This window comes from Pelodiscus sinensis, chromosome 14 (genome assembly GCF_049634645.1).
Source record: "Pelodiscus sinensis isolate JC-2024 chromosome 14, ASM4963464v1, whole genome shotgun sequence".
Lineage (NCBI taxonomy): Eukaryota > Metazoa > Chordata > Testudines > Trionychidae > Pelodiscus > Pelodiscus sinensis.
This window is the reverse complement of record NC_134724.1, coordinates 40,131,508-40,155,218: the sequence shown is the minus strand read 5'-3', so window position 1 is coordinate 40,155,218 and position 23,711 is coordinate 40,131,508. Positions and strand designations below refer to the sequence as shown.

The window sequence follows — 23,711 nt, the reverse complement described above, 5'->3', positions numbered from 1 at the left end:
GCTCCGAACTGTAGCTCTGGGGATGACTCACCACCAACAGTGGAGCACCCATGGAGACATCACCTGCAGAAGTACTTCCAGTTTCTGTATCTCTGTACAACTCTTAAGAGGTTTTTGAAGAGTGCCATTCACTCTACAATACCTTTCCATGCAGGAGAACTAAGGGTACGTCTAGACTACATGCCTCCATCGACGGAGGCATGTAGATTAGACAGATCGGCAGAGGGAAATGAAGCCGCGATTAAAATAATCGCGGCTTCATTTAAATTTAAATGGCTGCCCCGCTCTGCCGATCAGCTGTTTGTCGGCAGATCGGGGCAGTCTGGACGCGCCGCGTCGACAAAGAAGCCTTTCTTGATCGGCACAGGTAAACCTGGTTTCACGAGGCATACCTGTGCCGATCAAGAAAGGCTTCTTTGTCGATGCGGCGCGTCCAGACTGCCCCGATCTGCCGACAAACAGCTGATCGGCAGAGCGGGGCAGCCATTTAAATTTAAATGAAGCCGTGATTATTTTAATCGCGGCTTCATTTCCCTCTGCCGATCTGTCTAATCTACATGCCTCCGTCGACGGAGGCATGTAGTCTAGACACACCCTAAGAGCACAAGTACATTAAAACCTGTACTGATCCTTTAACAATATGCTCAGTCTAAATGTTGCAATAAGACATAACTGTTTAAATAAATTAGTAGACTTGTAATTTCTTTAGCCTTTCATTAATAGCTTTGAACTATTGAAAGGAATTCTGTCAAGTTGAAACTCATATTCCTTTAAAAGCTTTTCCTGTGATCCCAACACTATCTTAAACCACAGCAGGGAAACCAGTTGTACAAATCTAACTGCCTTGTAGGGTTGCCAGATGGTTTCAACAAAAATACCGGACACACTTGACATTACATCACAATCTACATTACATCTTATTTAGAAAATACTGGACAGTTCTATTTTCTCAATTTTTTCCTGAACAGAAAGCTCAAATACTGGATTGTACGGTTCAAAACCAGACACTTGACAACCCTCCTGCCTTGTCAAAGTTCATGCTGTTAGTTTGTTTTTGCCACTGTATAGATTATCCAGTTTATTCTCATTTGCTATATCTACACTGCAAAGTTAATTCGGAATAATGGCTGTTATTCCAAATTCACTTCCATAGCGTCTACAAAAGCAAACCGCTATTTCGAATTAAATTCAAAATAGCGGGGCGCTTAATTCAAGTTGGTAAACCTCATTCTATGAGGAGTAACGCCAAACTCGAATTAGCTAATTCGAAATAAGTGCTGTGTACCCGCTTATTGAGAATTAGCTGGCCTCCAGCCTTCCCAGTTTCCCCTGGTCGCTACTCAGGGCCAAAGCAGGAAAACTCTTCTCCCTCCCCCCAGCCCCAGAGCCCTTAAAGGGGCAGACTCTGGCCACAGTGCCTGTGCCAGCTCCAAGCCTGCTGGCCCAGAGCCAGCAGTCACTGCCCCGACCCAGTGGCCCCAAAACATGAGCCAGCAAGCCACAGGCAGCCAGCCCTCTACCGCTCCCCAGGAGCAGTCTGCCAGCTCCCAGGAGCCTGCCAGGGCCCAGAGCAGGCAAGCACCTTCCTGGTCCAGGGCAGAGATCACGGTGGACCTTACTCAGGTTTGTGGGTATGCCCCCAATGTTCATGATCTCCTCACTAGACAGAGGAACGCAGCCGTCTATGGCAGGAAAGCTGCCAGCCTGGCCACCAAAGGCCACATGCGAACCCAGGAGCAGGTTTGCATGAAAATCAAGTTCGTCCAGAAAGACCCCCAACCCTGAACTTCTCCTCCCTCTTCCACCCCTTGCCTCCCCCTGCCAGCTACCTCCTCCCAAGTTTCCCCTTCCCCTCGCCCACCCTCATTCCCACCCCAGTTTCAGTCAATAAAGAGAGTTTGTTTTTGGCAAGAAATGTGTTTTTATTTGACATCAGGAAGCGGGGTTAGGGAGGGGTAAGTGGAAGGAGGGAGGAATGAGGCACAAGCCCCTCAGTGGGGCACACCAAGGAGGCTCTTAGTGCTCCTCAGGGTGGAAGCTCTCCTGCAGGGCCTCCTGGATATTGACAGCCCCCCGATGGACCTCCAGGATGGCAGCCTGCAGAAAGTGCAGCCAGGCTCACAGCAACACATCCACAAGAAGCACCAGAGTGCCCAGGGGCAGCTCCGGCTCCATGTTGCAAAGTGCTGTGGTGTCCCGAGTGAGGGCAACCAGAGCACGCAAAGACACAAATGCTTTGCTGTCCATCATCAAGGCAGGCAAGGAAGCAGGGGTACCTGAGAACCGGCTGCCCGGGGGATGGGGGAGTGTCCCTTTAAGCACAGGCATCAGATAGCCTCAGGCAGCAGCCCACACACAGACACTCCTGACCTGATGCCCTGCCTGACCTGGTTCTGGCTGGCCTTAAATCTGAGTCTGTGTCCAGTAAGTGTGAATGCAGTATTTTGAATTAGCAAAATGCTAATTCGAACTGCATTTTTGTGTAGACGCGTTAATTCAAATGAGCTTAATTCAAATTAACTATTTCGAATTAAGATAACTCGAATTAATGCTGTAGTGTAGACATACCCACTCTTATTTTGTGGGGAGGCAGGTAAACACCTTGGAAACAAATATTGCAGGTTAGTGGAATTCCTTTACAAGTATACTGTTTTCATTTAAACTAAGAAAGAAATTCATTGAAACATTCCCCCACTGCCCTGTACAGCTTTCAGAAAGCCTGTTTTAACAAAGCTTATAGGTTAGGCCTACAATGACTTCTTAATGACCCCAGTTTCAAGAGGAAAGATTCCTGAGGACTGATCTATACACCTGGGAACTCAAATTAAGATATGCAACTCCAGCTACATTAATTGTGTAGCTGGAATCAACAAACCTTAATTTGACCTTTGGTGTCATCTCCACAGTGGGATATCAACAGGAGAAATGCTCCCACTAACTTTGGAGTTCTGGCATGAACAGAGGTGCCATTAGAGTTCAATTTAGTGCGTCTTTACTAGACCCGCTAAATCAAACTCTGGAAGATTGACTCTTCCAAGAAGCAAGTATTGCTCTTCCAAGAAGTGAAAAGTGAACTATGACTAATATTTACACTCTCATAAAACCTTATCAGTACAGGCAGTCCCCGAGTTACGCGGATCCGACCTACGTCGGATCCGCAGTTACGAACGGGGCCCTCCCTCTCCCTGGTCTCCAGCAGACCAGGGAGAGGAAGCAAAGCGGCGGAACACGCGGGCAGCGGACAGCCCAGACGCGTCTGGGCTGTCCGCTGCCCGCGTGCTTCCACGGCTTTGCTCTGCTTTGCTCTGCTTTGCTCCCCATCCCCCTGCAGACCAAGGGGACAGGGAGCAAAGCAGAGCAAAGCCGCGGAGCACGCGGGCAGCTGACAGCCCAGACGCGTCTGGGCTGTCAGCTGCCCGCGTGCTTCCGCGGCTTTGCTCAGCTTTGCTCTACTTTGCTCCCCGTCCCCCTGGTCTGCAGACCAGGTGGACGGGGAGCAAAGCAGAGCAAAGCCGCGGAGCACGCGGGCAGCTGACAGCCCAGATGCGTCTGGGCTGTCCACTGCCCGCGTGTTCCGCCGCTTTGCTCCCCGTCTCCCTGGTCTGCAGACCAGGGGGACAGGGAGCAAAGCAGAGCAAAGCCATGGAGCCGGAGGGCAGCAGGACAGCCACGGCGCGTCTGGGCTGTCCCGCTGCCCCCGTGCTCCGCGGCTTTGCTCCGGACGCCTGTGGTACAGCAGCTGGGGCGCTGCCGGTTGGTCCCGTAGCGCCGCTCTGGGCGCTACTGGACCAACCCGGCAGCACCCCAGCTGCTCTGCCCCACGAGTCCTGATTCAGCCACTGCTGGTCAGTTTCAGCAGCGGCTGAATCAGGACGCCTGGGGCAGAGCAGCTGGAGTGCTGCTGGGTTGCTCCAGTAGCGCCGAGGAGCGGCAGCGCTACTGGACCAACCCAGCAGCACCCCAGCTGCTCTGCCCCAGGCGTCCCCAAGTCAGCCGCTGCTGAAACTGAGCAGTGGATGACTACAGGAAGCCCCCGCCCCGGGCTTCCTGGAATCAGCCGCTGATCAGTTTCAGCAGCAGCTGACTTGGGGATGCCTGGGGTTCTTAAGTTGAATCTGTATGTAAGTCAGAACTGGCGTCCAGATTCAGCCGCTGTTGAAACTGATCAGTTTCAGCAGCGGCTGAATCTGGACGCCAGTTCCGACTTACATACAGATTCAACTTAAGAACAAACCTACAGTCCCTATCTTGTACGTAACCCGGGGACTGCCTGTAAATGAAAGGACACAAATAAGATTATAAATCTCTTTTTTTTTTTTTAAAGTCCAACTCAGTGTGTCCTTTAAACGGATTTAAGAGAACCACTATCTGGTGCCCTCCTCTTCTATTCCAGCCTTTTCATAGCCATTTAATACATTCCAATAGTTCTCACTAGACACTACATTTAATGACTTTGTTTCGCATGCTTTTGTGAAATGCTGTTTTCTGAGCATTTTCAAATCAAGAAGAATTTTCTGATCATTCATTTTCCTTTGCTTACTGTTTCAATAACATATGATATGTAGTCCAACTGTCTAAATGAGCATGACTGCTCTGTTATTTGCCCATGCCAAAGAACTACAGTAAATTTCCGATAATCCGGCACCTTTAGGACCCAGGGGGTGCCGGATTATCAGATATGCCAGACTATCGGAAGGGGGGGATGCCACCCCAGACCCCTCATAGACTCCCTTTCCAATAGTCCAGCTCTGCCCCGGGCATCCCCGATTCAGCCACTGCTGGTCAGTTTCAGCAGCGGCTGAATCCGGGACACCTGGGGCAGAGCAGCTGGGGTACGGCCAGGTTTGTCCAGTAACGCCGCCCTTCGGCGCTGCGAGACCAACCCGGCAGCACCCCAGCTGCTCTTGGGGATGCCTGAGACAGAGCAGCTGGGGTGCTGCCAGATTGGTCCCACAGCCCCGAGGGGCAGCACTAAGGGACCAACCCGGCAGCACCCCAGCTGCTCTGCCCCCGGCTTCCCCGATTCAGCTGCTGGTCAGTTTGAGCAGCGGCTGAATCGGGGAAGCCAGGCACAGAGCAGCTCCAATTGTCCGGCAGCCAGAGCACTTCTGGGTTCCTGATGGTGCCGGACCATCAGGAATGCCGGAGCATTGGATGCTGGACCAATGGAGTTTTACTGTATTATCCATTCCTGTTTTATTCAATACTCTACAGAACTGCCTTTCCTCACTTCCCAAGTTTGAGATATTGAAAGGTATTATCATTTGTTCCCTAAATCCTCTTTTGACTTTTTCCCAAATAGTGATAGGTTCTATAACACTATCAAATAGTGACCCAAGGGAAACCTGATCACCAAAGATATTTAAAACTAGAATGGATAAAGTGCTAGAAAAATATACAGTAGGGAGTCCTATGCTGCCGACAAGGGTGGTAGATGAGCTAAAAGGGCTTCTAGCTCTGATTTCCCCTATCTTCCTTTCATTTCACCCTCCAAAATTTTCTTGACAATCTCACTTGTTGATTATGTTTGCTATGTGCTGAGCATTCAGAAAGGTACAGTAATCTAGCTGAATATGTAATATGAATATTATATACTATTTTGCTTTCTCTTCCCCGAATCTAATCCCATTACTGGCATAAAAACCTCTCTCTTCTAGCTGAAAATAAAGAACTCACTAGCCACTTTGTCCACAGTCCTCTCATCTATTCAAAAAAAATTCTAAAACCAACTCTTAGGGCTTGAGAAAACAACTTTACCACCTAATGTTGAGTATTACAAAACAAGATTGTAAGGCACGTAGTGCCATACAGTCCATATGTCCATTCAGAGAAAATACGTTATTCATAGACATGAAGTGGGACTGTGAGACGTGCTCAGTGCTTACCTAACCCAGGCCTTCTTGACTTTAATAGGAGCAGATTAAAGGCAACCTGAGGAATTCTGAAAATTCAACCCTTATATGGTGCTCAAATCACTTTGTAGGAGAAAGTTCTAGGTGTGTGCAGCTCTAGGCAACTAATGACAGGGAATTCCTTGGAAGAGGCTTATCTATTACTGTACTAGAAACTGCTGAGACTAGTCAAAAGAATGTAATTCCCTTAGGATGATTACTCCCTTTATCTCAATCCAAGATATATGCATAAAAATAACATTACTGCAAACACCCCTAAAAGAATATCATTGTCCTAAAAGAGATGCTAAACTGCCCCATGGAGGGACAAGCTGAACATACTGCCCTAAGGAGAACCTGCCCAAAATACATCTGCGGAAACAGTCAACTGACCATTTACTCATTTCCCCCGAGGTTATCAAGGGGAAGTTTTGCTCAGTCTGAACACATCATAGTGGTGGTCAGATACAAAAAATCCCACATTCCCTATTTAGAGACTTTTTGTTTCTATAGCTTTATAATTTGCTCAACTTTTTCTGAAGTGACTCAAGAGACCAGAAGGCCAAAACAGTAAGCCTTCCCACAAGTATCATATACAGGTTGAACTTCAGTAGTCCAGCACTCTCTGGTCCAGAAACATCCATCGTACAGAATGAATTTAGTTAGCTGGATATCCACTTTTCATGGGTGTGGTCAAGTTTCCACTAGGTCCCATACAGTTTGTTTACATCCACCAGTCCTAGCTCTCAATGTTCTATGCTGTTATTTAGCTCTGTGTTACGACTAAGGGTACGTCTAAACTACATGCCTCCGTCGACAGAGGCATGTAGATTAGACAGATCGGCAGAGGGAAATGAAGCCGCGATTAAAATAATCGCGGCTTCATTTAAATGGCTGCCCCGTTCTGCTGATCAGCTGTTTGTCGGCAGATCGGGGCAGTCTGGACGCGCCGCGTCGACAAAGAAGCCTTTCTTGATTGGCACAGGTAAACCTGGTTTCACGAGGCATACCTATGCCGATCAAGAAAGGCTTCTTTGTCGATGCGGCGCGTCCAGACTGCCCCGATCTGCCGACAAACAGCTGATCGGCAGAGCGGGGCAGCCATTTAAATTTAAATGAAGCCGCGATTATTTTAATCGCGGCTTCATTTCCCTCTGCCGATCTGTCTAATCTACATGCCTCCGTCGACGGAGGCATGTAGCTTAGACGTACCCTAAATGTCCTCTAACAGCCCAGTAAGTAACAGAAATGTTGGTAATGCTGCAAGACAATATTGACCTTCTGTGTCCGGAAACTTCTCTTGTTTGGAACTGATCAGGTCCTGAGGGTGCCGGACTAGAGAGGTTCGATCTATACTGTCATAGCGTCCAAATGTCTCAGTCAGGATTGAAGCCCCATTTTATAACCTGTCCCAAAGAGTTTATAATCTCAACTCTACAAAGTCGACATGTTGGCATTTACCATTCTGTCACGACAGCTTAATCCTCCACTTCCCATTACTTCTGCAGATGGGCCTCACTGGCTCTCACCCAGCTGTAACTGTAGTAGAAGCCCAAAATAAATCACACACTTGGGGAACCAAATTGCCTGTCATTAGCTACTATAAAGGGGTGGGGGTGAACTAGCATAAAATTATGTTCATGGTTTTAAAATTCTTCTGGAATGAAATATTCCATTCATGAATGGTAGTTATTGTTTATGAACAGAACAATTTCCAGACACTGTAGTAATTCTAAGAAATTATGAAGATCTCTTCCATAGTCAGAGAATTAGATTATGCCACTTTTGTTAAAATACATTTAGAGATTTGGAGTACAGTCAAATTAAAGAAGAGGTGAGAACATTTTTTTTAAATCAGGAGGTCAATTTTTCCTTAGGTCCATTAGTGAATTAGATCATATGATTTAGAGTCGGGTGCTCAGCTTTGGTTGATTTAAACACCCAAGGATACACAGAGTCCTAGAAAAGCAGATCTATGGTATTTTCTGCCAATCTATTTTTATTCCAATATTCCTCAGGCACTTCTACACAAAAATATTTATGATACATTGGGCTATGATCATTGTATTCATTTTGGGTCTAATCCATTGCACACTTAAAGTCGATAGGAATCTATTGACACACAGTGGGCTTTGGATCATTAACTAAGATTCAACTACTGATGTTTGAAAAGATTTTACTGTGAGGAAAAAAGTTATCCAGATACCTCCGCAGCATATAATGTGCAGAAGGGCCCCCTCCTCAGCAGAAGATGTAGCTTTCTTTATTCTTGTACACTGGTTTTGTTAGACACTGTACATAAGTGAGTTCTCTTTCTGATTTTCATTATTTCAGATTTTCTTTTCTCTGCAAGTAGCACAACACGTTCTGATATTTAGGTAAAAGGCGTTAAATAAAAATAAATATTATGAGTACTTTAAAAATAGGTTTTAATCTGCAGATTAGTCTATATTCAGTAGCATAAATATTGGTAAGAGAGCTTAATGCTAGTTCAGAGAATAAGAGTGATTTTCACCTCAGGAATTCAAAATACTTACAAACAAATAACTCTCCATAGCCCAGTGAGTCAGGATAGTATTATTATTCTAATTTTACAGATGAGAAAACCAAAGGAGAAAATTTAAGTGATTGCCCTGTGTGTCATGGGGACTCCCCCATGCTTTATGAAAATTGGCTTATGATGCAGCTTGAAGATGCTTTAGTAAGTATGTTAAATAGCATTTAATCAGCTAATCGAGCAGTCGACAGAATTTCCATTGACTACTCGATTAGTCAATAAGGGAGGAAACTGCAGTGCCTCAGCGGGGTCAGTTCCCAATCCGAGAGCTAACCCCACTATGGCTCTGCCTTTTAAATGTATTAAGAGCTGCCCGGGAATCAGCTATCCTGGCTTGCGCCCAGTTTCAGATGCTGCTCCTCGGCTTTTTTAATGTATTAAGAACCGCCCGATTCCTGGCACATCCTTGGTCCCCCCGTGCCTCTGCCTTTTAAATGTATTAAGAGCCTGGTAGCTGTTAATAAATGTAAAAAGCAGAGGTGCAGAGTCTGGGACCAGGTGCGATCCGGGGATTAGCTGATTTCCAGCTTGCAACCGGTCCCCCCGCTATGCCTCTGCATCCCCTGCCCACTCCCATGGAGACGGTGCTGGGTGGAACTGACTTTTAAGCTGGCTCCCCCCAGCACCAGCTCCTGCTCCCCCACACTTGCTACCTCTCTTTGATAAAGGCAGCAAGGGGGAGAGAGACTAGTCAAGTCACTACTTGACTACCTGATAAGCATATGCTTTCATTTTAATGTAACTATCTGCTGACTGTGTATAACTTATTTTTGTGCATGTATCATTCTTGTAGGTGTAGTCAGAAATATGAAGTGCAGATCTGTTTATAATTCTAAATGTACCAATGAGGGCCATTAGTGATACTTCAGGTACTTAATTATTCAGTACAGTGCATATCTCTCTTTCATTAATAAAGTGGACAGACCTTATGAGCTTTCATTGTATAAAACTTTTACACAGGGTAAGATGGATTTGTCTGGGGTTTTGGTTCCTTTTGGGGGGTTTGTTTCTTGTATGCTGATCCCTTAGAGCTGAGTCCTCCCAGAGCTGAACTGGTTCAGTGTCTCTGTTGCTTTGTAGGGTGGGGTGGTAACCCCAACTCTGTGCTTTGTCTTGGAGACACAAGAGGATCTGGCCCAGCAGACAGGATGGTGGGGAGTCCCAGAGAGCAGGAAGGCAGATGTCAGTGGCATGATCAGCACACCAGGGGACAACACTAAGGGAAAGTCATGATTCATCCCATCACATTATGGCTAGCAAGTTAGTGGCTAAGTCAAAACAGAGCACAAAGGTACTGACTCCCAGATTCTTGCTCTAACCACTAGGATACTGCTCTTTTTATTTTATATTCATGAGTTCTATTAGCTTCAAATTCAAGGCCTAAATTATGATGTTTCTCTATGTAACATGAGGCGTTAATTCAAACAGATATCATTATAGGAATATTATCCCTGTACTATTACTCTATTATAGACTCATTTTCTAGTTTATCCAGTTCCTTGGAAAAGGGTTTAAACTAAACTGAATAATATACTCAGGAGGACGTTATACCAGAAGACTATGCCTGTGTAACTGGGGAAAATTTCCCATATAGACAAGACTTCTTTCTGTAATCACTTAATTATTCTAGGAATATGACAGGTAATGACTGGTCTGCACATGATAAATCCATTACAGGCAGTCCCCGGGTTACGTACAAGAACAAACCTACAGTCCCTAAGTTGAATCTGTATGTAAGTCGGAACTGGCGTCAGCCACTGCTGAAACTGATCAGTTTCAACCGCGGCTGAATCTGGATGCCAGTTCTGACTTACATACAGATTCAACTTAAGAAACCCAGGCGTCCCCAAGTCAGCCGCTGCTGAAACTGATCAGCGGCTGATTCCAGGAAGCCCGGGGCAGAGCAACTCTGCCTCTGGCTTCCTGTCGTCAGCCGCTGGTCAGTTTCAGCAGCGGCTGACTTGGGGACGCCTGGGGCAGAGATCTGGAAAATGTCTAAACTCTATGAGATCATTTGACTTGACCCCAGGTGGTTCAAGATCCTTTCCTTGGATATCTTCTCTACTTATTTGCCAAGTCAGTCTAAACAGACTCAGGTAACAGATAAACAATTTCACTTTCTCAAGTACACATGACATGAAGTCTCTCTCTGAATCTAGTGCTGAACTCAGATAAACTACGTCTGTGGCCTCATTTTACATAATTTATGGTAAATAGCCACAACTATTAGAATTACTTTTTTTCAAGCATGGAATTTTTAACAAAGATATGAAAATGTTTGGGCGGAACACTATTGATATAAACATAACATTTCATTTACATTTCAAATGCCATCTACCTCAGATTTTTTAAACTTCAAAAAATAGGGTTGTAACATTTGAGATTTTGGTGTTCACTTACTGCTCCCACGTTCATTTAATTTTCCTCTTTTTTTTTAATTGGAAAAGGTTGGAAGACAGTAAAAAAGTGAGGGGAAATGTGGAAAATCTATGTAATTGCCACAGTTAAAAGAAAGTAGTTTCTATTTAAGACTTGTTAGAAAATTGTCAAAAATATTTCCCACGAATAATCTAGTTTTCAACAAAACCCTTTTTAAAAAAAACCAAAACACACCCTTTGTCAGGAAATGTTCAGCCACCTCTACTATTATCATCCAGACATCTCTGAATGGCACATTGCAGATGTGCCAGGACCTCAATTTAACCACCAAATTTTGTTTTGGAATCACCATTACTGTTGCCACTAGCTCTCAAAGAACCCTCCCCCCTTTCTATTACTTTGTGATACTCAAGTTGGAAGGGTATAACAAGTGGGGTTCCGCAGGGGTCTGTTTAGGGATCGATTCTGTTCAATATCTTCATCAACGATTTAGATGATGTCATAGGGTATGTCTACACTTGCTCCCTAGTTTGAGCTAGGCATGCAAATGTAGGCGACCGAAATTGCTAATGAAGCGGGGATTTAAATATCCTGTGCTTCATTAGCATGATCTCGCTGGCACATTACTCCAAAAAATGAGGAGTAACATTAGTTCGAACCAAGGGGTTTTGTGCGAACTAACACATCCCGGTGCGCACTTCCTGGTTCGAATCAGCTGTTGAGAGGAGTAACACGCCGATGAGATCATGCTAATGAAGTGCGGGATATTTAAATCCCTGCTTCATTAGCAATTTTGGTCACCTACATTTGCATCCCTAGCTCGAACTAGGGAGCAAATGTAGACATACCAACAGAGAGTATGATTATTGAGTTTGCAGATGATACCAAACTGGGAGAGGCTGCAAGTGCTGTGGAGGACAGGGTCAAAATTCAAAATGATCTGGACAAACGAGAAATGGTTTGAAGTAAACAGGATGACGTTTAATAAGGACAAATGCAAAGTACTCCGCTTAGGAAGGAACAATCAGTTTCGCACATACAGAATGGGAAGCAACTGTCTGGGAAGGAGTAAGGCAGAAAATGATCTAGGGGTCATAGCAGACCACAAGCTAAATATGAGTCAACAGTGTGACACTGTTGCAAAAATGGGATACATTAACAGGAATGTTGTGAGGAAGACATTAGAAGTCAATCTTCGGCTCTACTCTGCACTGATTAGGCCTCAGTTGGAGTATTGTGTCCAGTTCTGGGCACCACATTTCAAGAAAGATGTGAGAAAATTGGAGAAGGTTCAGAGATGAGCAACAAAAATGATTAAAGGTCTAGAAAACTTGAGCCAAAAGGGAAGACTGAAAGAATTGGACTTGTTCAGTTTTGAAAAGAGAAGACTAAGAGGGAACATGCTATCAGTTTTGAAGTATCTAAAAGGGTGATAGGAGGAGCATGGAGAAAAATTCTCCTTGGCCTCTGATGATAGGACAAGAAGCAATGTCCTTAATTTGCAGCAAGCAAGTTTTAGATTGGACATTAGGAAAAACTTCCTGTCAGGGCAGTTAAACACTAGAATAAACTGCCTAGGGAGGTGATGGAATTTCCATCAATGGAGATATTTAAGAGCAGGTTGGATAGACATCTATCAGTGATGATCTACACCAGAGCTACTCAACTTTGGAAGCTCCGGGGGCCACAATGATACTCACAGCACACACCGAGGGCTGCAACTTAAGTGTGGTTGCTTGTCCATGCAAATATATATGCAAATATATGCAAATAGCTTCTTTCACACAATGCCCCAGCACTCCTGGCACCTCCTCCCTGGAGGCTAGAAACACCGATACCTTGTACCTGTCTGTTCCAGCCAGCCTATCCGCTTGCATCTTTAAGTGCTCATTCCACCTGGAAGATGCCTCACTGTTGTGGAGTGTATTCCCAGTGGAGGTCATGTTCCAAAGATCCCACCCGCGGGCCTCGTCTTGAGCCCTGTGTAAACCCAAACCACACCATGGGCCACACACAACCAGACCACGAACCACATGTTGAGTAGTCCTAATCTACACGGTGCTTGGTCCTGCCATGAGGGCAGGGGACTGGACTTGATGATCTTTCAAGGTCCCTTCCAGTTCTAGCATTCTGTGATTTAGCCCTGGGATGGCTAACTACAGACTACAGTTCTAACCTCTTCTGCTTTTGCAATGGGGAGCCAAGTCATCTGTGCACCTATATGGGACAACAGACAAACTAAATGTCAAATTGCCACTCTAACTGATCCTGAGGAGTTCATATTACGGGTGTTAAAATGCCATTACTTGACTGGTCAGCTAGTCGACAGGCATTTCTGCATTCCTCCTTTGAAATGTACAAGAGCCCCCAACTAGGAGCCCGGGGTCAGCTGGAGACTCCCCAGTGGATCCTGGGCTCCCCGCAGCATTTCCCACGGATCAACTTTTCGGCAGCTGTCCCTTTAAACCGTGTATCCACACAATTCAAAGGAGCAGCTGCGGGGAGCCCAGGGTCAGATGGGGACTCCCCAGCTGATCCCAGGCTCCTGGCATTTTCCCAGAACCCAGCTGATCCCAGCTTCTGGGGAAATGCTACGGGAGCCCAGGTTAAACTGGGGAGTCCCCAGCTGAACCTGGGCTCCTAGAAGCATGCAGCGTAGCATGGAGCCTGGGATCAGCTGGGCGGCTCTTGTACATTTCAAAGCAAGAATACAGACATGCCTATAGACTAGTCCATTAGTCAAAAACTATCCGATAAGCATTTGCAAGTCGACTAGTCTTTAACATCCTTAGCTCAGATAATGCCTACAGCAATGCCTAGAGCAAACCGACAGCAGCACTAAACTTGATGCATAATGGATCTTGGAACGGACAAACGTGCAATTGCAGCCCACAACTGAAAAGGCTGCCTACAAACATTTTGTTATCAGAAACGATAAACATCATAGGACTTTGACTATTAAATTTTTCTACCCTGAAGTCAAACAAGATTTGGCTTGCACACTATATGTATTTTGGCCACGTGGACCGATGAAGGCTAGATGAAATCTGGACACATCAACATTTCAGAACTCATCCCTCTGGAGGAGTGTCAGGGCACCTCAGAAAGCCTCTTCACCTGTGAGCTTAGGAACCCATTGCTGAATATATGTTACGGGTCTCCCATTATGCCCAGTCTGTATAGGAACCTGCTATACTTACAATTACCAAGCTAAAGTACTTTGGCTCTTTATCTGTCCCCAATTTAATCCCTGATGTATAAACCAGGCTGGTAGCCATCACAACCCTAGATGGGAAATCTCATTCCTTTGGTCTTGTTCTTCTTGTATAGCCAGACAGCCCAGGTGTCCAGGCAAATGTGTACTGGGCTGCATCATGTTACTCTGTTTCTGACTCACTGTGCCAGATACCAATGACTCTATGACGATTGCCCCTTTCTGTATGGAAGAATGAAGGGATCCATCCACCTTCTGTTAAGTCCACAATCAGCAAGGGTTCGGACACGAGCAGAATGTGGGAAGAGGTCTCAGAGTAGATTTGTGCCTCAGTTTACCCCCCCCCCCCAATGGATTAGAAACAAAGCCAGTGTATGAAACCAAGCTAATCCACAACAGGCTTTTGAAACACGGTTCTAGCCCCCAACTCACACTCGCCGGCCAGCTCCCCAGCCTGTGCCACAGCAACTGGAACACACACACTAACGTCAACGACTCGGCTCGGCAGCAAGTCCCGCAGCTGCTTGTCAGGGGCTCAGGGCTCCGCGCACGGAGCTGCCTGGCTGGGTCCTCAGCGAGGAGCTGCTGCGGTAGCTGAGGGAGAAGAGCCCCTCCCCGCCAGGCAGCTCCAGGCGCAGAGCCCGAGCCCCGGGCGCGGGGGGGATGAAGCGAGGCCGGGCTGCGGCGCAGCTTCGAGGGGACCAGCGCGGTGCGAGGTCTGACGCAGATGAGACCAGGGAGCGAAACTGTCACGAACCCGTGCGGAAGGGGCTTTTCTACGATGGCTGCGGAAGGAAAATTCAGCAGCGAAAACCCTCTGAGCTGGGAGAAAACAGCGGCGAGGGGGGAAGGCAAGTGGGCGGAGGCCGGAGCAGCAAGGACGGAGCAGCCCCGGCTTTGGACTGGCCCAGAAGCTGCGAACCATTTTCACCACGCGCTGGGCGCGCAGCATTTGGCGCAGTGCACGGCCCCCGCGCACGTCTGAGCCCTGCGCTGGGCGCGCAGCATTTGGCGCAGTGCACGGCCCCCGCGCACGTCTGAGCCCTGCGCTGGGCGCGCAGCATTTGGCGCAGTGCACGGCCCCCGCGCACGTCTGAGCCCTGCGCTGGGCGCGCAGCATTTGGCGCAGTGCACGGCCCCCGCGCACGTCTGAGCCCTGCGCTGGGCGGTCAGGACAATGAACGAGCCCGAACCTGGGCAGTCTCAGTTGGGGAGCCCACGGGAGGCGGGCGCGATGAATCTCCCACCTCTGGGGGAAGGGGGTTTGGAGACCCAGCCCGGCACCGCGCCAGCTTTTCCAGCTCAGGCGTTGTCCGGTGCTGGCCATTCCCGGCGCGCCCAGGCGGCAGGGGGTCGGTCCTCTGCGTCCTCCCCCCTCCCTGTCCGCTCTCAACGGCAGGGGCAGGAGCAGGCTCCACTCCCCCGCCCCGGGAAGGTATCGCGGCGAGCCCGGCAGGGCAGGGGGCGAGCCCGGGGCAGAACCGCCAGCGAGCTGCCCGCCGAGCCCGGCCGCCACTGCGGAGCCGCCCGCCGAGAAAGCCCAGCGGCAGGTGCCGAGCCGGGCCGGAGGGGCAGCCCGCCCCGCCGCTCTCCCCTCCCGGGGAGCAGAGCGCCCCAGGGCGCAGGCTGGACGCCCCCCGCCCAGGGAGCTGCTCCACGGAGACCCAGGGACGGTCCCGCGCTCCTGCGGCGGGGGGCAGGGAGCCTCCCCCGGGCATGGGCCGCCCCCCGGGGCCGGGGGCGCGCTACTCACCGCGGGAGCCGAGTGCCCGGGCGCTGCGGGTTGCTCTTCGCCGGCTGCAGCTGGGAGGAGCCGCTCGGGCCAGTGTCAGGGCTGCAGATGCGCTCGGCGGGATCGGGAACTGAGGGCGCCACCTACCGGGTTGCAGCAGCCTAGGCGCGATGCGGGGAGCAGCTCTTGACGTGCAGCTGAGAGGCCCTGGAGAGCCCAGGGGAGCGGGGAAAGGCAGTGCCTGGAGATCTGGGGCCTTGTGCGCTATGGAAATTGGGCCCTCACCTTTCTGCACTGGTCTAGGAGCTTCGGTTGGTGCGGGATACTGGTAGCAGAGGCAGGGCCATGTGCGGCGTTAGCCAGGCCTTGTCAAGGCCGGGATGTGGCACAGCAGGTCTCCAGGGCTGTGTCTACACTGGGCCACTTATTCCCGAAAAGCAGCCGCTTTTCCGGAATAAGCTGCGAGCTGTCTACACTGGCCGCTTGCTTTTCCAGAAAAGCAATGATGATCTACTGTAAAATTGTCAGTGTTTTTCCAGAAAAACTATGCTGCTCCTGTTTGGGCAAAAGTCCTTTTCCAGAAAAACTGTTCCGGAAAAAGGCTAGTGTAGACAGCCCAGTAGTCTTTTCTGCAAAAAAGCCCCGATTGTGAAAATGACGATCGGGACTTTTTTCCGGAAAAGCACATTTACATTTGCCACGGACGCTTTTCCAGAAAAAGTGCTTTTCTGGAAAAGCATCCTGCCAATGTAGACATGCTTTTTCCAGAAATACTTATAACGGAAAACTGTTCTGTTTTAAGCATTTCCGGAAAAGGGTGCCCGTGTAGCCAAGTTGTTGTTTAGGGTTTTTTTTCCCTTGTCGTCAAGGGCCACCTGAGCATGTGACTCAAGTGCACACTGGTCAATCCATGCCTGCTGCCATAGAAGGGGTAGTTAAAAGGTTGGCACCATGCTTTGGTCAGTCAAGGGGTTTTTAAACAAGTAGCTGATTAATGTTAAAACAACCTATCTTGTGAGTTCTGAACAACTGAGCAGAGGAAGAAGTTGAAATCCCATTAGCTGCAACTGTGAAGTCAGTGTTGTAGAGTAGAGAGACAAGATCATCTTTTATTGAACCAACTTGTGTTTGGCGAGAAGCAAACTTTGGAGAGCTTTCTCCCAGGCAAGGATTTTCTCACAATGTATGCTTTGTGCAGCACAGAGCACATTGTAAGTGCTCAGCAAATGCCAGTTGAGAATAAAGCCAATACAACTTCTGTTTGATTATGTCAATGGGTGTGTGCAGAACTGCTAGGCACCCTAGATTATCATCTGCTGTCCCTGGTAGGTCTTTCAGCATATCTTCGACAGGTTACTTTTGAACGACAAAATGTTTGTTCGTGTAAGCTGGGGGATGGTGGGAACTATTGATGGGAACGTTCTAATGGGCTAGCAAATGGATCTGAGTCCCCGCTCCCACTTCTTTTACCCAAAGAACCTCAAGGGCTCCCCCTCCATTCTCCTCATCAGAGTCCTCATCACCCCAGCAAAGCTTGGCCCAGCATTCCTAGGGGCTTGACCCCTGACCTTGTGGTTAGCCAGCGCAGGAGGTAGGTTATCCTCTCTCCAGGGTGCTGTCTTCTCATGGGGATGTTCAGTGCAAATACCATTAAAAGCTACAAATTTAAAAAGAAGAGAATAAGGAAAAATGGAAAAAGTGAATAGAAAATCCATCGCTCTCCTCTATGGCACAGAGCCCTCACAAACAGTGTCTCTGGAATGTAAAGACAGTTCAGTCTGTTCATTGTAGGTCCCAGAACTCCTTCTCTGCTGCTGGCTCTGCTGCTGGTTTGCTTGCTCTGGGTGGCAGGACCCTTATCCCCAGCATCAGCCCCTAGTCTGGCCTGCAAGGCCTCTTGGCTGATGGAATCACCCTGTGCTGGGCCTCTACCCAAAATCCTCCCTGCTTTCCCCTGCTGCTCACCATGCCCGCCTCCTTCATGCTGCAGCCCCTCCTCTGCAGCTCTGCCTCCAAGTCCCAGGTGGCTTCTCTGGCCTTTCTGGCTCCTTGGCTGAAGCCTGCTCCTAGCATGGATCTGCTGTCTGCACCATGTCTCAGGATCTGTGGCTGCACCTCTCCTAGCATGGACCTTCTCTCTGGGCTCTCTCTGGCTGCCATGGCTTTACTCCCCAGCCCAGTTTAGGGCCCTGCTCTCTCCTTAGTTTGACCCCACTCAGTCTGACCCAGGCAAATCCAGTTCACACCCAGGACAGGACTCTCCCCAACCTCCTCACTCCCTCATTAGCCTCGTCACTCTTGTGAATAGGACCAAAGGAAGAAAGGGGAGCAGCAAAATACAGACCCTGGACTTCAGAAAAGCAGACTTTGAGTCCCACAGAGTCCCAATTGTGTTCTGTCAAAAGAAAATGGAAAAAGAGGGATTTTTCCAACAGCAGTAATCCTCTTTCTACGAGGAAGAAGCCTTTTTCTGAAAGAGCTTTTGGAAAAATATGTGTATGGACGGGGAAGAGAGGAGGCCTCCAGGAAATAAAATAGATGCCCTGGTGGCCATTCCGTCCAAAGTAATCACAACTCTATAGTTCCTGTCTCCTGGCCCCTCTTAAAGATGCTGGCACCCTGGACAAACCTTTTGGCAGGAAGCCAGCCTTGGAGCAGCACCCTGACTCTCCCTGCCACAGGGCTGCTCACTCATGGTGGAGCCACCAGCCCCCTGTGCCTCTCCTGGTCCTTGCAGGGAGCATGAGCAGAGCTCCTAGGACCCACCCAGAGGGACCAAAAGGCAGGCACCCTCTTGGTCTGGAGCGGAGATCCTGTCCCTTTAAGCGTGTCTCTGCTAGGCTCCGACACCAGCACTGGGAAGCAATTGGTGACCTAAAGCTGTCTGAAGTAGTTCCAGGTGGCCTTGAATCATGGAATTATGGGGCTGGAAGAGACCTCAGTAGGCCATTGAGTCCAGCCCCCTGCCCAAAGCAGGACCAATCCCAACTAAATCATCCCAGCCAGGGATTTGTCAAGCCGAGACGTAAAAACCGCTAGGGATGGAGATTCCACCACCTCCCTAGGTTACCCATTCCAGTGCTTCACCACCCTCCTAGTGAAATAGTTTTCCTTAATATCCAATCTAGCCTTCCCCACCCCCACTGTAACTCATGACACTTGATCCTTGTTCTGCCATCCATCACTACTGTGAACAGCCTTTCTCCATCCTATTTGGAACCTCCCTTCAGGAAGTTAAAGGCTGCTGTCCAATCCCCACTCACTCTTCTCTCCTACAGACTAAATAAGCCCAACTCCCTCAGCCTCTCCTCATAAGTCATGTGCTCCAGCCCCCTAATCGTTTGGTTGCCCTTCACTGGGCCCTCTCCAATGTGTCCACATCCTTTCTAAAGATGGGCACTACATTTGCCTTTTTCCAATCATCTGGGATCTCTCCCAATCTCCAGGAGTTTTCAAAGATAATGGCCAAAGGCTGTGCAATGGCATTTGCCAACTCCCTCAGTACCCTCGGATGCATTAAATCCAGACCCATAGATTTGTGTATGTCCAGCTTTTAAAAATAGTTCTTAACTTGTTCTTTCTCTACCAAGGGCTGCCCACCTCCTTCCCATATGCGAGATAGTGTACAGACTGATTGGACGTTATCTTTCTAAAAAGTGTTTGCTTTTTTTGACGCGGTTGGCCAGTGTGTATGCTCTCTTTCAGAAGAAGTTTTTTTTGGAAGATCTCTTGTTGAAAAACTTCTTCCAAAAGAAGCCTGTAGTCTAGACGTAGCCTCATTGAAGGCACAGGAACAAACCATCCCAATGTGCAGTAAAAAAAGCAAACATGGTAGGTGACCAACTTGGCTTACAAGTGAAATTTTTGGTGAACTGCTTTTTCAGTGCTACATAATCTGCAGGGAACGGCTCAAGTTCATTCTTAGCAGTAATGTTAGTTTCCATGGGGACAAGTAGAAAGGGGTAGTGGGTCCAAAAGCTTGATCAGTCTCAGAAAATTCTGGGTCCCATCCTGAATTCTAGTTCCAGGTAAGAAATTCCTGATCTGGACAGCAGATGGATGACTCCATCTCCCTTAGGAGGGAGTCCCCAACTACCGCCACCAATCTTGGGAGTGGTAATTGTGGAACCCCCATCCCTAGGACTGCTGGTTGATGGGGATCTCTATCAGATACCTTCCTTCAGAGGCCTCTGCCAAAGTGTTTTCCACATGATACCTGTGCAGAGAACCTGAAAGCAGTTACTTACCTCTGTTGGGATTGGGGATACCCGAGTTGTCTTTCTTCTCCTGGAGGTCACATGTTGCCCATTTTCTTCCCCATTCTGCACTGCCCTCACTGGTTCCTCAGCATCCTGTGCCTGCAGTATCAAATGCTACCTTCTATCAAAGAAAATGACTTTCTGGATAGAAGACAGACTTTAGCAAAGCTTTTGATATGGTCTCCCACAATATTCTTGCCAAGAAATATGGATTGGATAAATGGACTGTAAAGAATAGAAAGCTGCCTAGATTGCTGGGTTCAACAGATAGTGATCAATGGCTAAATGTCTGGTTAATGGCTGGTATCAAGTGGAGTGCCCTAAGAGTTGGTTCTGGGACCGGTTTTGTTCAACATCTCTATTAATGACCTGGATGAGGGGATGGATTCTACCTTCAGCAAGTTTGCAGATGACACTAAGCTGGGGGAAGAGGTAGCTACGTCGGAGGGTAGGGATAGTTCCAAAGTAACCTACACAAATTGGAGGATTGGGCCAAAAAAATCTGATAAGGTTCAACAAGAACAAGTGCAGAGTCCTGCACTTGGGATGGAAGAATCCCAAGCACTGCTACAGGAACTGGCCAAGCAGCAGTTCTGCAGAAAAGGACCTGGGGATTACAGTGGATGAGAAGCTGGATATGAGTCAACAGTTTGCCCTTGTAGCCAAGAAGGCTAATGGCATATTGGAGTGCATTAGTAGGAGTATTGCCAGCATATCTAAAGAAATGATTATTCCCATTTATTTGGCACTGGTGAGGCCACATCTGGAATATTGCATCCAATTCTGCTCCCCCATCTTGGAATTCCAAAGCGGATGTGGATGCATTGGAGAAAGCCTAGTGGAGGGCACCTAAAATGATTAGGGGGCTGGAGCACGAGACTGATGAGGAGAGGCTAAGGAATTTAGGCTTATTTAGTCTACGGATAAGTGAGGGGGGATTTGATAGCAGCCTTTAACTACCTGAAGGGAGGTTCCAAAGAGGATGGAGAGAGGCTGTTCTCAGTAGTGACAGATGACAGAACAAGGAGCAATGGTCTCAAGTTGCAGTGGGTGAGGTCTAGGTTGGATATTAGGAAAAACTATTTCACTAGGAGGGTGGTGAAGTACTGGAATGGTGGAATCTCCATAGAATCATAGAACACTAGAACTGGAAGGGACCTCAAGAGATTGAGTCCAGTCCTCTGCCCTCATGGCAGGACCCAGTACCATCGAGACCATCTCTGATAGATGACTATCTAATCTGCTCTTAAATATCTCCAGAGATGGAGATTCTACAACCTCTCTAGGCAATTTATTCCAGTATTTAATTACTCTGACAGGAAGGTTTTCCTAATGTCCAACCTAAACCTCCCTTGCTGCAGTTTAAGCCCATTGCTTCTTGTCCTATCCTCAGAGGCCAAGGAGAACAATTTTTCTCCCTCCTCCTTGTGATACCCTTATAGATACCTAAAGACCGCTATCATGTTCCCTCTGTCTTCTCCTTTCCAGACTAAACAAGCCCGATTCTTTCAGTCTTCCTTAATAGCTCATGTTCTCTAGACCTTTAATCATTCTTGTTGCTCTTCTCTGGACTGTCTTCAGTTTCTTCACATCTTTCTTGAAATATGGTGCTCAGAACTGGACATAACACTCCAACTGAGGCCTAATCAGCGCAGAGGAAAGCAGAAGAATGACTTCTTGTGTCTTGCTCACAACACTCGTGATTCTGGGATGCATTAACAGGTTTGCTTTTTTGCTCATATTTAGCTTGTGGTCCGCTTTGAAACTTAGATCTCTTTCTGCAGTATTCCTTCCTAGACAATCGCTTCCCATTCTGTATGTGTGAAACGGATTGTTCCTTCCTAAGTGGAGTAGTTTGCATTTGTCCTTATTAAACTTCATCCTATTTACCTCAGACCATTTCTCCAGTTTGTCTAGATCATTTTGAATTATGACCCTACCCTCCAAAGCAGTGGCAACCCCTCCTAGCTTGGTATCATTTGCAGACTTAATAAGCATACTCTCCATGCCCATATCTAAATCGTTGAAAATATTGAACAGAACTGGTCCCAAAACAGACCCCTGCGGAACCCCACTTGTTATGCCTTTCCAGCAGGATTGTGAACCGATAATTACTACTCTGTGAGAACGGTTATCCAGCCAGTTATGCGCCCACTTTATAGTAGCCCCATCTAAGTTGTATTTGCCTAGTTTATTGATAAGATCATGTGAGACCATATCGAATGCCTTACTAAAGTCTAGATATACCACATCCACTGCTTCTCCTGGATCCACAAGATTTGTTATTCTATCACAGAAAGCTATCAGATTGGTTTGACATGATTTGTTCTTTAGAAATCCATGTTGGCTATTTCCTATCACCTTATCTTACAGGTGTTTGCAGATGAATTTTTTAATTACTTGCTCCATTATCTTTCCTGGCACAGAAGTTAAACTGACTGGTCTGCAGTTTCCTGGGTTGTTCTTATTTCCCTTTTTATAGATGGGCACTATATTTGCCCTTTTCCAGTTTTCTGGAATCTCTCCCAACTTCCATGATTTTTCGAAGATAATAGCTAAAGGCTCAGATACCCCCTCTATCAGCTCCGTAAGTATTCTAAGATGCATTTCATCAGGCCCTGGTGACTTGCAGACATTTAGCTTTTCTAAGTGATTTTTAACTTTTTTTAATTTACGTCTAAACCTACCCCCTTCCCACTAGCATTCACTCTGTTAGGCATTCCCTCATCAGACTTCTTGGTGAAGACCAAAACAAAAGTCATTAAGCATCTCTGCCATTTCCAAGTTTCCTGTTATTGTTTCTCCCTCCTCACTGAGCAACTAGCCTACCCTATCCTTGGTCTTCCTCTTACTTCTAATATATTTATAGAAAGTTTTCTTGTTTTCCTTTATGTCTGTACCTAGTTTGAGCTTGTTTTGTGCCTTTGCCTTTCTAATCTTGCCCCTGCATACCTGTATTGTTTGCTTCTATTCTTCCTTTGTAATTTGTCCTAGTTTCCACTTTTGATAGGACTCCTTTTTCATTTTTAGATCATGCAAGATCTTCTGATTAAGTCAAGGCAGTCTTTTGCCATACCTTCTATCTCTCCTACGCAGCGGAATAGTTTGCTTTTGGGCCCTTAATGTCCCTTTGAAAAACTGCTAACTCTCTTCTGTTGTTTTCCCCCTTAGTCTTGCTTCCCATAGAACCTCACCTATCAGCTCTCTGATCTTACAAAAATCTGCCTTCCTGAAATCCATTGTCTCTGTTTTGCTGTTTTCCCTTCTACCATTCCAAAGAATCATGAACTCCGATTTCATGATTACGTTCACCCAAGCTGCCTTTCACTTTCAAATTCTCAACCAGTTCCTCCCTATTTATTAAAAATCAAATCAGATCCCCCCCCAGTAGCTTTTTCAACCTTCTGAAATAAAAAGTTGTCTTCAATGCAATCCAAAAACTTATTGGATAGTCTGTGCCCCACTGTTAGTGTCCCAACATATGTCTGGATAGTTGAAGTCCCCCATCACCACCAAATCCTGCGCTGTGGATGATTTTGTTAGTTGTTTAAAAAAAGCCGCATCCGCCTCTTCCACCTGGATAGGTGGCCTGTAGTAGACCCTTAGCATGACATCACTCTTGTTTTTCACCCCTTTTAACCTAACCCAGAAACTCTCAACACATCTGTCTCCTATGTCC

At 47.4% G+C, this 23,711-nt stretch overlaps 1 protein-coding gene across 2 annotated transcripts in view; it reads right to left on the bottom strand.

The window, feature by feature from the left end:
- Nucleotides 1-15,933, bottom strand: part of DAPK2 (death associated protein kinase 2) — a 103,918-nt gene extending 87,985 nt beyond the window's left edge. Inside the window, exon 1 of one of the 2 annotated variants that reach the window (XM_075897629.1) lies at nt 15,795-15,933. The gene's annotated coding sequence lies outside the window, so the exon portion shown is untranslated. The remainder of the gene's footprint in view (nt 1-15,794) is intronic. The other variant, XM_075897630.1, reaches the window with a different exon arrangement.
- Nucleotides 15,934-23,711: the final 7,778 nt, after the last annotated feature.